A 15039-nucleotide genomic window follows, 5' to 3' on the forward strand; every position below is an offset into this window, starting at 1 on the left:
CTAAGGCCTGGGCTCAGAAATTGCACAGTGTCTTCATGTTGCATTTTATCGACCACAAGTCCAGCTCAGATGCAAGGGGTGACAAAATGAACACCACTTCTTTTGTTTATTTTTGAGAGAGAGAGAGTATAAGCAGGGAAGGGGCAGAGAGGGGGGACAGAGGATCTGAAGCAGGCTCTGTGTGGATAGGCTGACAGCAGCAAGCCTGATGTGAAGCTCGAACTCAGGAACCGAACGGCAAGATCATGACCTGAGCTGAGGTCGGACGCTTAACCGAAACCTAACTACCCGGCGTCCCTCAACTCCACTTCTTGATGGAAATTGCTGCAAATAATTTGTGGTCATGTTTGATCTACAACATTGCTCTTCCTTGTTTGTTTGTTTCCTTCTTTCTCCTTTTGTCTCTCTTCATTTTAAATGAAGTGGATAGTTTGTGGGTTGTTTTTGTTTTTTAATTGACTTGTCTTTCTTCTTGAAGTTTATATTAGAACAAAACTTACTTGCTTAAAGGATGCCTTCTGTGATTACTTACTGTGGCCTAGGACAAGACATTTTTAAGCCCAAACTTTGGGACTGTTTGCCAAATTACCTTAGTAATACCAAACATCTGTTAATGCTGAAGAGATTAGTTTCTTCCCCAGGTAATTTTGATCTTTTTTTTTTTTTTTTAATCCTTTTTAAAAAAAATTGGTTAAGACCTGAAGGTTAACATTCTGGTGCTTTTATGGGCTGTGTTCCTCCATGTTTTGTTAGTCATCTAGAGATACTAATAGGGACCTGAAATGACAACTTTTTTTTTTTTCCAAAGTGCTTAGTGAAGTCAGGAAGGTAAAGGCTCCACAGCTGGAGAAGGTGTCTGGGCTGTAGTTGTCTTGGGGAGACAGTGTTTCTATGTGTGAAATAAAACAAGAATCTTGGGCAAGGTGCAGATGTCAGTGACCTGTCAGCCCATCAGGATGAATCAGCTGATGTCCTAGATGAGGTGACAATGTCAGCACAGTCAGCCCCTTACCCTGAGTTTATTGGGCCTCTCATTGAGGTAGCTGTCATAGCCCTTAGTTTAGAAAAGTCAGAGTCATTGTTCAAGATTCACCTGACTTTAAACATTATTTATTTTGGAGGGGGAAGGTCACTTTCAGTGTAAGAGTACAATTGGAAGTGACATGTGGCTGGTTTGCAGATTACAGACATTTTGGTGTGCCCAAGTGTTATAGTTGTTAGGATCTTTAAAACTTGTCTCCAGGTGACTAGAGGCAATTTATTCTGCTTCTCCAAGTAAGTTTAATTAATTGTCTTGGGTCCCAGACAAGTAGATTTGTTAGCTGTAGTTTCTGATTTATCTGTTGCCCAAACCCGTGATAATTTGATGGGAATAGGAACTCTCAAGGTGGCATTTTATTGCAAAAGATGGATGTTGGCTTCTAAATGCAGCTGATTAGAAGGCTAGGGCACAGTATGTGTTTTTCTGGTGACAGGGTCATTATTAAGGCTTTATAGAACTAGTCAGACGGCTGAACTGAATCTTCCTACTCTTGTGAGGTTATCTTCAAGGCATTTGGAGTGTTTCACAGAACTCTTTATCAACTGTGTTCTCTCACCGGCGTTTGTACCTTGTGTCAGTTTTAGCCTGGTTGTTCTGGGTTGTGAGGTGCTTTTTAGTGCAGCTGGTAACCAGATCTTTTGTCAATCGCTGCTGCCTGAGAACCTTGGATTTGGGTCTCACAGACCAAGAAAACAGTGTTGCCAGATAAGATTGCCATCTTATTTTCTGAGTAAAATATTTATCTTCAGAGAAAGCAAGGCAGATTGTTAGAATGAAGACAGGAACACAGGATTTTGATGGCTTGGCTATCTTACTGGCTGTAAGTTTTAAAAAGTTTAAATAATTTTAAGTTTAAATAATTTCAATAAATTAAAAAAAAATTTTTAACGACCTAAGTTTGCCTCAGAGGTAGCACTTAGCTTTGTAAATGAGTCAAACAGAAAACTGTTACAGTGCTTATTATGTGTCAGGCACTATTTCACATCGGAGGTATAGATACAGATATGAACACAAGTTTTCTGCCCTCAAAGAGCTTACATTTTTGTTTGGGAAGATAGACAATTTTCAAATAAATAATTACAGATTATGATGAGTACTATGAAGAAAATAGATGTGGTGATGTGATTGAGAGTAAGGGAGAAGGGGATACTTCAGATGGGGTGGTCAGGCAGGACCTTTTTGTAGTGATGTATGAACTATTATGTGAAGGGAAGCAACCAGCATTTCCTGATGGGAGAGGAGTGTTCTGGGCATGAAGAGCAACAAATACAAAGGCTTCGTGGGGAGTATGTGATTTGGCATGTTCAGGAATAGGCAGGGGCCAGATTTTGTATGGATTTGTAGATCTCGCTTAGGAGGATGGAAAACCATTGGTAGAAAGAAACTGGTTTATCAAGAAAGCTAAATGATGTGATTTACATTTTTAAAATATCACTCGTGCTTTTCTGGGGAGAACAGATAGCAGAGTGCCCAGAGAGGAAGTAGAGAGATTAGTTAAGAGACGATTGCATGTTTTTTATTTTTATTAAAACCCTGCAAAGTGTATAAGAGTTATGGAGGATGGATGGCAGAAGGGAATTGAACGTTTTTCAGAAAGTATTCCACTTTTTGAAACAGATTGTATTTTTATTTTTGAGAGAATGCAAGCAGGGGAGGGGCAAGGAGAGAGGGAGACAGAGAATCTGAAGCGGGCTCCCCCCGCCCCCCCCCCCCCCCCCCCAGCCGCAAGCCAGTGTAGGGCTTGAATTCATAAACTACGAGGTCGTGACCTGAGCCAAAGTCGGACGCTCAACCGACTGAGCTACCCAGGTACCCCTCCACTTTAAATTTTTTAAATTTTTAATTAAAAACAATTTTTTTTAATGTTCATTTATTTTTGAGAGAGAGAAAGGTACAGAGTGTGAGCAGGGGAGGGGCAGATAGAGAGAGGGAGACACAGAATCCGAAGCAGGCTTCAGGCTCTGAGCTGTCAGCACAGAGCCAGACGCAGGGCTAGAACCCATGAGCTGTGAGATCATGACCTGAGCAGAAGTAGGACGCTTAACTGGGCACCCAGGCTCCCCTAAATTTTTTTTTAATGTTTGTTTTTAGAGAGAGAGAGAGAGCGCAAGCAGGGGAGGGGCAGAGAGAGACGAAGACAGAATCTGAAGCGGTCTCCTGGCTCTGAGCTATCAGCACAGAGCCCAATGCAGGGCTCAAACTCATGAGCCGTGAGATCATCATGATCTAAGCCGAAGTCGGATGCTTAACCAACTGAGCCACCCAGGCACTCCAAAAGTATTCCACTTTTAATTTTGATAAGATTACAAATAGGGCAAGAAAACCATAACATCAATAAGTACTGGTATGTGTTTTGAATTACGTTGCTCTTGATTCTTTGACTCAGAGTTGGAGAGAGACCTCTTGGTATGTCAAGGCTCTCAGCATGAACTCACTGTGCCCACTTAAGAATCAGGTGCATCTGGGCATGGCTTGAGGGCCTGTGGGGAAAGGTAACTAGTAATTTCTTTGCATAGGGCAGAATAAGGCATTTCCTGGGGAAAAAAATTCACCATGCAGTCAGTGTTTCAGGACCAACGTTGGTGGTGGAAAAGGGAAGGGCGATTCCATAGCCATGCCTTCCAACTCTAACCAAACTACCACACATTTCTAATACCAAAACCCTGGGGTGCAGGGGTTATAAAGAAACTTTTTCATAGAAATCTTAGTATGATACTAGAAAGGTAGACTTTAGCAGTGTGAGACTCACGGGATAGAGTTGTAAAGCAAAATGATGAATTTGGGATACTCCTCACTTCAGCATAGAACATGGCGAGACTTAAGTACTTTGAGGTTTCCAAGAACACAGGCTGGCTTGGCATATTAGGGGTTCTAGTGGTGGCATTCAGCACTCAGGGTTTCTAATGTGGATTAAGCAGCAGCCAGCTCTCAGAATCCTGTCATAGTAATAGTAATAGTAATAATAAATATTGTAGTCAGAGAGAGGAGATACTAAATTATGTGTTTGTAATATTTATTTGTACTCACAGAAGAAAATTCTGTCTCTGGCTTTTCCGTATTCTTCTCACCTACTGAGAGAGATTCAGTATCTGCTAGCTCAGTTACTATAGATTTGTCTTGTATAAAAGGATAATGGATAAAAAACAGCTGAAGAATTTCAAGGAGTAAGACTGGATAATTAATTTATATAGAAAGCGGACTGAGAACTGCTTATAAGAAGAGGGGATCATTAGAGGAGAAGGAGTTGTGAGTTGTGAGTTGATGTCCCACATGGGCGTAGAGATTACTTAAATAAATAATAAAAATAATAAAATAAAACCGTGCATTAAAGCAGTGGATTTAAAAAAACAGGAAGTAGGAATGGATATAGAGGGTTCAGGCAGGTGTAGGGTTAGAGAAACATTGTGAGCAAAAGGAATTGGGAAAGAAGATACTAAGCTGCTGTGGATTTTGAAATGGATCTCTTTATTTTCTTTGGGAGTCTCAATATATTAAGATTAAATTGCTTTTAACTTTTTTGTTTTTGTTTTTTGTTTTTTGTTTTTTGTTTTTTGAGGTTAGACTTGTTTCTTATATGTGATGCCATTCCAGCACTGGACTCATGGAGGCTGAACATTTATTCAGGTAATAATAGGTAACATTTATAGAGCACTTTCTGTGTGCTAGGCAACAAACTAAGTGCTATACCTGTATTCTCATTTAATTGTCACACAACTTCACAAGGTTGGAAGTGTTATTGTACCCATTTAATAGATGAGGAAACTGAGACTTTAGAGTATATCAAGATTGAGTTCACCTGAATTAAGAAAGCAAAAAGGCTACTGCTGTAGTTGAAGTGAGAGATGATGGTCGCTTGGATTAGATGATGTCATTTCTCACCTGTCATAAATACATGAATGTAAAGTGGTTTTGACTGACTGAACTTCACCCCTCATATCCATAGCTTCTTCCCACTAGTGAATACATCATACTTTTTGTCTGTCTGTCTTTATTTATTTATTTATTTATTTGTCTTTAAAACAATGGACATACTTTTTGGTAAAGAAAAATCCAATTTAGAGGGTTTTTTTCCCCTTCAATTTTTAATTTAAATTCTAGTTAGTTAACATGATTTAGAGTTTTAACTTAAAAAAATTTTTTAATGTTTATTTATTTTTGAGAGGGAGAGAGAGAAACAGAAACAGAGCATGAGTGGGGGAGGGCAAAGAGAGAGGGAGACACAGAATCTGAAGCAGGCTCCAGGCTCTGAGCTGTCAGCACAGAGCCCGACGCAGGGCTCAAACTCACAAACTGTGAGATCATGACCTGAGCTGAAGTCCAATGCTTAACTGACTGAGCCACCCAGGCACCCCTAGAGTTTTAACTTTAAAGCTTTTCTGACTTTTTAGAAGTAGATAATAAGCTTTGAAGTAGCTTAAATTTATCGGAATAAATATCTACAAAAGGTAGATAGATATTTACCTTATGAAACAGATATTTACTTTGTCTTATAAAAGGTTAAGAAATAACTGAGGAATTCTTAAAAGATTATTAGTATAGATAATAATCTTTTTTGTTGTTTTTGATGTACTTGAGATACTGTTCACAGGTATTTTAGCTTTATGGAACCTTCTTAGGGCTTTTTCTAGGAGCCTTCCTGGTATACCTAAATGTTTATTTACTGATCATACTAATTGTTGTACTTGCCAGAACTGAAGAGTTCTGGCACTGGAGAGTTTTTAGCACTACCAACTGAAAATCAATCAAAAAAATGGAGATTGAACATCTCTGAAATTATAATGTTGGTTAATAGAATTACTTGTAAATTTAAGAAATTCAAATTGATATGCTCCTCTGAGTGGCTTTCCATGTGGAGTTTTGCCAACTGTTTGCGCCGTTACCGAGCACAGTAAAACCACTTGCTTTTACTCCCTTACCGGTTATTGAGTGGCCAGCATGAGCACATTGCCCTATTTCCCCTTTCCCCATCTTTTTCGAAAAAGATCGTGAGCTATAATTGACATATAGTAAACTGTACATATTAAAAGTGTACAGTTTGTTAAGTTTTGACATATGTGTTGTTCACCCATGAAACTATTACCACAGTTCAGATAATGTATCACCCCCACAAGTTTCCTTATCCCCATTTAAAAAAAAATTCTTTTTTAATGTTTATTTTTGAGAGAGAGAGAATCCAAAGCATGCTCCAGACTCCGAGCTGTCAGCACAGAGCCTGGCGGGAGGCTCTAACTCACGAACTGTGAGATCATGACCTGAACCAGTCAGCCGCTCAACCGACTGAGCCACCCAGGCGCCCCTCCTTACTCCCATTTTTAATCCTTTCCTCAACTGATCAACTTTCTGTCGCTGATCAACTTTCTGTCGCTATAGAACAGTTTGCATTGTCTAGAATTTTATATAGATGGAATTGGAAAGAATATATTCTTACATTTATTTTTGGTTTGGCTTTTTTTTTTACTAACCATAATTATTTTGAGATTCATCTATGTTGATGCATGTATGAGTAGTTCATTTTTATTGCTGAGTAGCGATCCATCATGTGGCTATAGCACAATTTGTTTATCTGTTTGTGTTTTGATGATGCACATTTGGGTTGTTTCCAGTTTTTGGCAATTAAAAATAAAGTTATACTATAACTATTTGTGTACAAATCCTTATATGGACATACGCTTTTTCCCCCTCCTAAGTTAATTTCTTTTTTTTTTTTTTATGTTTATTTATTTTTGAGAGAGAGAGAGAGAGAGACTGAACATGAGCGGGGGAGGGTCAGAGAGAGAGAGGGAGACACAGAAGCTGAAGCAGACTCCAGGCTCTGAGCTGTTAGCACAGAGCGTAACGTGGGGCTCGAACCCATGAGCTATAAGATCATGACCTAAGCCGAAGTTGGACGCTTAACCAACTGAGCCACCCAGGAGTCCCTCTTTTTTTTTTGTAGTGAAATTCACATAACTTACAATTAATAATTTTGGTATGTAGTTCAGTGGTATTTAGTGTATTTGTGATGTTGTGCAACCACTAGCTGTCTCTAGTTTCAGAACATTTTCATCATTCTATAAACCACCCCATACTCATTAAATAATAATTCCCATTCCCTCCCCTCCCCCCTCTGCTTTACCTGGTAACCTCTAATTTGCTTTCTGCCTCTATGGATTTACCTTGACTGGATATATCTTCTAAAAAGAATCAGGCAATATGTGAACCTTTTATGTCTGGCTTCTTTCATTTAGCATGTTTTCGAGATTCATCCAAGTTGTAGCATGCATCAGGACTTTTGTTCCTTTTTATGGCTGAATAATATTCCATTGTGTGGATATATTACATTTAGTTTATCCATTAATCAGTTGATAGACATTTGGGTTGTTTCCACTTTTTGGGTACTATGAACGTGTATTTACAAGTTTTTGTGTGGACATATGTTTTAATTTCTTTTGGGTATATATCTAGGAGTATAATTGCTGGATCATGTGGTAACTTTTTTTTTTTATTATGAAATTTATTGTCAGATTGGTTTCCATACAACACCCAGTGCTCATCCCAACAGGCGCCCTCAATACCTTTCACCCACCCACCCTTCCCTCCCACCCCCCATAAACCCTCAGTTTGTTCTCAGTGTTTAGGAGTCTCTTATGTTTTGGCTCCCTCCCTCTCTAACCATTTTTTTTTCTTCCCCTCCCCCATGGTCTTCTGTTAAGTTTCTCAGGATCCACATAGGAGTGAAAACATATGGAATCTGTCCTTCTCTGTATGACTTATTTCACTTAGCATAACACTCTCCAGTTCCATCCATGTTGCTACAAAGACCATATTGCATTCTTTCTCATTGCCACGTAGTATTCCATTGTGTATATGAATCATGTGGTAACTTTTTGAAGTACTGTAAAACTGCTTCCACAGTGGCTGCATAATTTTACATTCCCACTAGCAATGTGTAAGGGTCCCAGTTTGTCTTTCCTCACTAAACTTACTTTCTGTCTTTTTGAGTCTAGCCATCCTAGTGGGTGTCAATACCATTATGGTTTTGATTTGCACTACCCTGATGACTAAGGATGTTGAGCATCTTTTCCTGTACTTATTGGCCATTTGTATATTTTTTGGAGAAATGTATATTTAAATCCTTTGCCTTTTTTGGATAACATGTCTTTTTTTATTGTGTTGTAAGAGTTCTTTATTATGGATACCAAGTTCCTTATTCTATACATGATTTGCAAATATTTTTTCTTATTCTCTGAGTTGTCTTTGAATTCACTTTCTTGATGGTATTGTTTACGAAGTTTTAAATTTGATGAAGTCTACTGATCTATTTTTTCTTTTGTTGCTTATGCTTTTAGTGTTGTTTCTAAGAAAATTTTGCCTAATCCAAGGTCATCAAGATTTTTTTTTTAATAAATGATTACTTATTTTGAGAGAGAGCACATGCACAAGTAGGGTAGGGACACTGAGAGAGGGATACAGAGAACCCTGTGCTGTCAGCATGGAGCCTGAGGCGGAGCTCAATCCCAGGAACCTTGAGATCATGACCTGAGCCAAAATTAAGAGTCAGAAGCTCAACTGGCTGAACCACCCAGGCATTCCTCAAGGTCATGAAGATTTATTCCAGTGTTTTATTTTGAGTTTTATAGTTGTAGCTCTTACATTTAGGTCTGTGTTCTATTTTCAGTTAATTTTTATGTATGATGTGAAGTATCGTTCCAACTTTATTATTTTGTGTGTAGCTATCCACTTCTCTGAGCACTATTTGTTGAAAACACTGTCCTTAGCCTATTTGATTATCTTGGCCTCCTTGTTAGAAAGTTAGTTGACCATAAATGTAAAGGTTTATTTCTGGGCTTTCAATTCCATTCCACTATGACACTGTTTTTGATTACTGTAGCTTTAGTTGTAAGATGAAATTGGGAAATGTGAGTCCTCCAATTGTGTTTTTCTTTTTCAAGATTATGTTATTTGGTGTACCTGGGTGTCTCATTCGCTAGACCATGTGACTCTTGATCTCAGAGTCATGAATTTGAACCCCATGTTGGGTGTAGAGATTACTTAAAAAAAAAAAAGGATTATGTTGTTTATTCTGGGTCCCTTGCATTTCCATATGAATTTTAAGATGTTATTGTCAATTTCTTAAAAAAAGCCAGCTAGGATTTTGATAAGGATTGCTCTGAATCTGTAGATCAGTTTGGGGAGTGTTACCACTTTAGCAATATTAAGTCTTTCAGTCCATGAACATGGGACATCTTCTCCCTTATTTAGACCTTCAATTTCTATCAGTGACAGTTTATGATTTTTAATATATAACCCTTACACTTTTTTTAACCCTACTCTATTATACTTTTTTGTTAATTTATACTTAAGTATCTTATTATTTTTGTTACTACTGTAAATGGAAGTTTTTGCTTGATTTCATATTTGGAATATTAATTGTTTATAGAAATACAATCCATTTTTGTATATTGACCTTGTATCTTGCAACGTTGCTGAACTTACTTTTAGTGGATTCCTTAGGAATTTTTTTATTTTTTATTTTTTGTTTTAATTTTTTTTAGGTAGGCTACATGCCCAACTTGGGGCTTGAACTCACAACCCTGAAATCAGGAGTCACATGCTCCATTGACTGAGCCAACCAGGCACCCCGATTTCTTAGGATTTTCTATATATAAGAATATCATCTGCAAATAGAAAAGGTTTTCCTTCTTTTCCAAACTGAATGTCTTTTCTTTCTTTTTATTGCCTTATTGCCCTAGCTGTCTTTTTTTTGTTTGTTTGTTTTAATTTAATTTAATTTAATTTAAATTTTAACTATATTTATTTTGAGAGAGCTTGAGTTTATGCACGCGGGGGAGGGGTAGATAGAGAGGGGGAGAGAGAATCCTAAGCAGGCTCTGTGCTGTCATTTCGGACCCTGATGTGGAGCTCAGTCTCACAAACTATGAGATTATGACCTGAGCTGAAATCAAGAGTCAGAGGCTCAACTACCTGAGCCACCAGGCATCCCAAATTTTTATTTATTTAGAGGTTACTCAAACTCACACCCCTGAAATCAAGAGTTGCATGCTCTTCCCACTGATCCAGCCAGGTGGCCCCAGACTGGATATTCCTAATTGACCTAGCTTCAAGTTTGTTGATTCTTCTGCCTGCTCAGATCTTGTGTCAAACCCCTCTACTTAACATTTTTCATTTTTATTATTGTACTTTCCAACTCCAAAATTTCCATTTGGTTCCTTTTTATAATTTCTATCTTTCTATTAATATTCTGTTTCTGGTTAGACATTATTCAGGGATGCCTGGGTGGCCCAGTCAGTTAAGCCTCTGACTTTGGCTCAGTTCATGATTTCAGGGCTCATGAGTTTGAGCAAGCCCCACATCATGGTCTATGACAGCACAGAGCCTGCTTTGGATTTTCTGTCTCCTCATGCTCTCCCTGTCCCTCCCCAGCTTGTGCATACTCTTGCTCTCTCTCTCTCAAAAATAAGTAAACATTAAAAACTACAAAAAAACAGACATTGTTCTCATACTTTTCCTTTAATTCTTTAGTCATAGCTTTTTTTTTTTTTTTTTTTTTTTTTTTTTTGAGAGCATGAGTAGGGGAAGGAGAGAATCTTTTTTTTTTTTTAATGTTTATTTATTTTGGGGGTGCTTGGGTGGCTCATTGATTAAGTGTCTGACTCTTGATTTTGGCTCAGGTTATAATCTCATGGTTTGTGAGTTTGAGCCCTGCATCGGGCTTTGCACTGACAGTGCAGATCCTGCTTGGGATTTTCCCTCTCTGTCCCTCTCTAGCTCATGCTCTCTATCTCAAAGTAAATAAACTTAAAAAAAAAAAAAAAAGGTGCTCCTGGGTGGCTCAGTCATTTAAGCATCCGACTTCAGGTCAGGTCATGATCTCTCGGTTCATGAGTTTGAGCCCCGCATAGGGCTCCGTGCTGACAGTGCAGAGCCTGCTTGGGATCCTCTCTTTCCCTCTCTCTCTGCCCCTCCCCCACTCTCTCTCTCTCTCTCTCTCTCTCTCTCTCTCTCTTTCTCTCTCTCTCTCAAATAAACATTAAAAAAATTTTAAATATTTTTCCCCTGTCTTTTATTTGGAAATGCCACTAACCCCTATATTAGGCAATTTGGATTTGTCCTACAGTTCACTTATGCTTTGTTCATTTTATTTCAGTGTCTTTTTTTCTTTCTAGGTTTTATTTTGGTTGGTTTCTATTGCTGTGTTTTCATATATTCTCCCCCTGATTTGTTCTGTTGCAATTTTTAATCTGCTGTTAATCTTACATAGTGTACTTTTATCTATACCATTTCAGATTTTTTTTACTTCTTCTACCTAACATGCTTACTTTTTCCTTTAGATTCTTACACATATGGAATATAGTTATAATTTTCTAAATGTCTTTCTTTACTAGTTTTATGCTCTATCATTTCTTGGTCATTTATTTTAACTTTTCATTGTGAAATAAGTATAATATACAGGAAGTTGGGAAAAAATGTACAGCAATATTCCATGTGCTCTTCACCCAATTTATCCCCATTGTGACAGCTTCTGTAATTGTAGTACCATATCAAAGGTAAGAAATTAATATTGGTACAATGTATAGAGTCTGTTCAGATTTGACCAGTTTTACATGCACTTCTCTCTGCATGCGTGTGTGTGTGTTGAGGGAAGTTCTGTGGAATTTCATCTTGTATAAATTTTTGTATCCACAACCACCATCAAGATATAGAACAGTTCCATTCCCAGAAGAATCCTTCCTGTTGCCCTTTTACAACCACATCCACCTACTTCCACCCCATTTATGAACCTGTAACCCTGGCAATTACTAATCTATTCTTCAACTAATATTGTTGTTTCAAAATGTTAATTAAATGGAATCATACCATATGTAACCTCTTGAGATTGACTTTTTCTCCTATTCAGCATAATTCCCTTGACATCCATCCATAGTTTGTACCTTTTTGGGGGGTACAAATTGCTGAGTAATATTCTGTGGTATGGCTGTCCCAAGTTTATTTAAACATTCACCTGTTGAAGGACTTCTGTGTTGGTTGCAATTTTTGTCCATTATGAATAAAGCTGTGAACATTCATGTATAGGTTTTTGTGTAAACATGTGTTTTTATTTTTCTGGGATAAATCCCCAAGAGTACAGTTGCTGGGTGGTAAGGTAATTACATATTTCATTGTAAAAGAAACTGTCTTCTAGGGTTCCTGTACCATTTTGTATTCCCATCAGCTACGTATGAGCCATTTAGTTTTTCTGCATTCTTGCCAACATTTGGTATTGTCAGTAATTTTTATGTTAGCCATTATGATAGGTATGATAGATATCTCATTGTGGTTTTAATTTGCATTTCCCTCATGGCTAATGATTTTGAATGTGTCTGCTCATGTCTTTTGCCCATTTTCTAATTGTTTTTTTAATTTTTTTAAATGTTTTATTTATTTTTAAGACAAAGAGAGACAGAGCATGAGTAGGGATGGGGCAGAGAGAGAGGGAGACACAGAATCTGAAGCAGGCTCCAGGCTGTGAGCTGTCAGCACAGAGCCCGACGCGGGGCTCGAACTCACGAACTGTGAGATCGTGACCTGAGCCAAAGTCAGACACTTAAGCAACTGAGCCACCCAGGTGGCCCCATTTTCTAATTGTTTAAGTTTTGAGAGTTTATATATTCTATTTATATGTTCTAGGTACAGTTCCTTTGTTAAATATGCAAGTATTTTCTCCAGTTTGTGGCATATTCTCTTTTGTGAACTCTAGACTCCTTTGCTTTCTCAGACTTTCACTTTGCACAAAGGGAGCATGTTGGACTCTCCCCAGGTTGCTGCTTAGCTCCCCCCTTTTTTTTGACATTACTTAGAAGCACTCTCCAGGCATTAAGCATGGGTAATCATGGGGCTTACTGTATTTGTTTCCCATTTCTCAGGAATCACTGTCCTTTATTGCCTGATGTCCAGTGTCTTAAAAACCACTGTTTTACCCATTTTGTCTCTTTTGTCTGCCAGGAAGGTAAATATGATCTTTGGTACTCCATGTTAGGAATGAAATCTACCCCCACTCCCCTCCCGCTTTCCATGGCCAAAGCTTTCAATAAAATTAGGAACACCTGTTGTTAGTAACTACCGTCTAACAATTCCTTCCTTTCTCAAGTTCTTAACAGAAAAGGAGGGGGGAATAGAGGCTAAATATAATTCAGACAAAAAGATACTTCTGATGTTGTTCGGTGTCTGTTGAAGCCCAGCTACTTCCAAAAGTTTGCAAATCAATCAGATACAGGCTTAGAGCTAGAAATAGGTTAGCTACCATAGCACAAGATGATGGTGTGAAAAGATTTTAGTGACAGCTTGTGTGTGATAATATATCCTTTCTTGTTCAAGGTTCTCTTTGGATGTTAAGCTAGATTCTGGCTTTCATATGCCTTTTCTCTATTCTTATCCATAAAGTCCTTTTCTCGAAAGAATGGCTATATTTATAAAACCACATTTTCCTATATTTAAAAGGTAGAGTTGACTAGTTAAAAGCAGCCTTTCCAGCCTAAGTGCATCTAGTTAGGTAATTGTCCCTTAACTTTTATTATTAGTTTTGGGACTTACATTAGCATTTATGATGATTTGATAAAAATATGCTAGAATTTCTTAAAAGAGTTATCTCTGCATTTTAAAGCTACAGTTATCTATGTAAAAACTCAGAGAGATATAATATTGCTACAGGATCACATAGTTCTCAAACATTGAAGAAAATATTTCTTTGGAGTTATTTTGTGGAATTAGGACACATTTCAATAATAGGTGACTTTGAGCTCTAGGAATCTGCTAGAGTCACCTTTGGGATAGAGCAGCCTCTGCTTGTGCCAGTCTTATCAGGAAAGTTTTATTTCTCTTTCCAGCTTATCACTTTAGCTGATGAACCAAGGGCATAGTTTGTTATATTAGTAAGCTATTTTTTTAACAGTTGCTGTCATGATGCCTTGCACAGAGTGGTTACTCAGCGAGTATTTACTGGATGAATGAATGCCTCTTCATTGAGTCACTGCTTCAGTCAACTCCCTTTATATATTTCATCTAGGATCTTTCCATCTCCATCCTTTGTCATTTTGTTACTTGTTTGTATTTCCTCTGGAGGGGTGAACACAAGGCAAAGAAGAACAACCTGAAATCTTTCTATTGTTTATAAGTAACTCTGATAAGAAAAAAGTATTATATGAGAAGAGATTGAAACACTTGCCTGAATTGCGATTTTGGAGTTGATGCTGATTTATCTATTATATTTTTCCCTACCATTCCTAACAGTGGATGATTTTTTGCTTTACCTTGAAGCCCTGACAAGCTTTTTCTCTTTATAACTGATAGCTGGTGATATGCTTTTTTACTTTTCAATTTTATTTCTAGTTTTTATAACTTTCCTTTTCCTCTGTATGGAGTCCTCTACCTCTTCTTCATTCTTATTATTTTTTTTTAAGTTTATTTGTTTATTTTGAAAGAGAAAGCATGCGAGTAGGGCAGTGAGAGAGGAAGAGAGAGAGAATTCCAAGCAGGTGCTACACTGTCAGCGCAGAGCCCAAGATGGGGTTCAAACCCGTGATCTGTGCGATCATGACCTGAGCTGAAATGAAGAGTCAGACACTTAACTGATTGAGCCAACCAGCTGCCTCCCTCTTCTTTATTCTTTAAATATTTGTGTGTCCTGAGGTCTCTGCATATCTCTCTAGCCTTCTTTGCTGATAATATTCCACTGTTCTCACCATGCACTCTCCCTTTAAAATCCAAGATTTCAACTTCTGTCACAGTTTGGTTGTAGAGATATCCCGTCTCACCAGTATAACTGCCTATTGGGCACTTTGATTAGTCAGCTGATGGGCACATCACATTTACCATGTTTTATTTTATTATTTCATCTTTTTAATTTTATTTACCTGGTGCTCATCAGGACAAGTGTACTTATTATTGTTATTTTTTGAGATTTTATTTTTAAGTAATCTCTACACCCGTTGTGGGGCTCGAACCTATAATCCCGAGATCAA

The 15039-nt window shown here is 37.8% G+C and overlaps 1 protein-coding gene across 13 annotated transcripts in view; it reads left to right on the forward strand.

Moving 5' to 3' along the window:
* R3HDM2 (R3H domain containing 2) overlaps positions 1-15039 on the forward strand; it is a 160820-nt gene that overhangs the window by 34257 nt on the left and 111524 nt on the right. For 6 of the 13 annotated variants that reach the window (XM_053895408.1, XM_053895414.1, XM_019454873.2 and 3 more), the window contains exon 2: positions 4604-4666. The exons of 5 other annotated variants lie outside the window; for them this stretch is intronic. The gene's annotated coding sequence lies outside the window, so the exon portion shown is untranslated. Of the gene's footprint in view, positions 1-4598; positions 4667-15039 lie in introns of those variants that run through there. 2 more of the 13 variants (XM_053895391.1, XM_019454861.2) reach the window with 1 other exon arrangement.

Source organism: Panthera pardus, unplaced genomic scaffold, assembly GCF_024362965.1.
Source record: "Panthera pardus isolate Hobbes unplaced genomic scaffold, ASM2436296v1 HiC_scaffold_6, whole genome shotgun sequence".
Lineage (NCBI taxonomy): Eukaryota > Metazoa > Chordata > Mammalia > Carnivora > Felidae > Panthera > Panthera pardus.